The following is a 1507-nucleotide window of genomic DNA, read 5'->3' on the forward strand; positions in this document are numbered from 1 at the left end:
TTTTTTTTTTTTTGTTTTTTTTTTTGTTTTTTTTTTTGTTTTTATGTAGGATCAGGATACCAGTAGGCAATTTAAAACTTTTATTTTCTGCCTCTGACACTAGACAATGTGCTGTTTGCAGTGATTTGAGTTCCTGCTTGCTAATTTCAGATGCTATTTACCTCTGTCTGTGATTTTTAAGATTAACATGTATAACTTTTCTTTAGCATTCTTTACTTTAATAATTAGTATACGGTTTATGATTTTAAAAAATGACAGGAAGTAGAAAAATTGCCAGATCTAGTGGGAATTTCTCACTGTTTTCATTTTTACAAAATATTCAAATGATCACAGTAGATCAAGACTCAAGCAACAAAAGAAAACGACTCTGGTGTTTTGCTGTTAATGAATTTAATTTTTGTCTTAATTTTGGGGAATGGAGAAAATGTGCATACATTAAGATGTTAACTTGCAAAACCCATCACACTTATTAAATACTTCTCTGTTCTGTAATTTTCAAAACAGAGCAATTTCATTCAATGTGTTTATATACCTGTGTTGATTCTGTACTTCCTTCATTTAATGTCATCCTAGAGAGAAATCTGTGAGTAAATCTTAAACTACGGAAAAAAAAATTTGTCTCTGGATGACTCTCTATGGGCTGGCAATAAAGCTCTCATATCCCCCATTACAACCAGAAAATCGTATAGTTACTTTCAAAACTTCACTGAATATAGAATGAGTTTATAGATGCTACCTTCCAAATTGCCAGGTGATTTTGCATAAACATGCCATTATAATATTTTCCAGAATATATATGTTTTAACAAATATTTGTCTCGTGTGTTGTTTAAATTTGTGGCAATTATTTGCACTTTATTTTCATCAAAGGAATAGAGAACTAATAAACAAGACCCTCAAGGCTTGCTTGGAAAAGCTTGAAGGAACTATTGCCATTCCCCTGCTGGGCACGGTAACAAAAGCAGAATTGGGAAGCAGTAATCTTTATATAACTCAGGAGATTTGGCTGTTTTAAGAGAAACTCTAAGAGAAGTTTCTGACTGTTGGTAGAGAACAATAGCCGCCTTTTTGAAGAGTTTTCTTATTTTTTTAAGAATTCCCTGTGACTCTGCTGTGTGTACACCATATGTGTCAATACATGGTCCTTGAATAATAAAAGTTATGTTTCTGAGCCTGCGTTTGTAGAATTTTACTGAAAATTATTTTCAGATTACAGCTGTATGTATAAGTATTGAGCAGATTATAGCTGGATGAATGAGTATTAGCATCAGCATGTAATTGCAATTACAACTGAACACCTCCAACTGTAGGAGGCAACAAATTCTAGGTCAAAAGTCTGTTTAATATAAGTGTGTTCATAAATAATATGCATTCTATCAGTTTCTCTTCTCAGATGTAGTTACTGCTCTCTTTAACCTCTTGTGTACCCAGGAATACTCCAGACACTTGTGAAGAAGATCCAGTAACAGCCATCTGATCAGATTGATGGTGTTTCTGCTATGGGATTT

Source organism: Centrocercus urophasianus, unplaced genomic scaffold (assembly GCF_019232065.1).
Source record: "Centrocercus urophasianus isolate 14NV4802_14NV808 unplaced genomic scaffold, USGS_Curo_1.0 seq_27, whole genome shotgun sequence".
Taxonomy (NCBI): domain Eukaryota; kingdom Metazoa; phylum Chordata; class Aves; order Galliformes; family Phasianidae; genus Centrocercus; species Centrocercus urophasianus.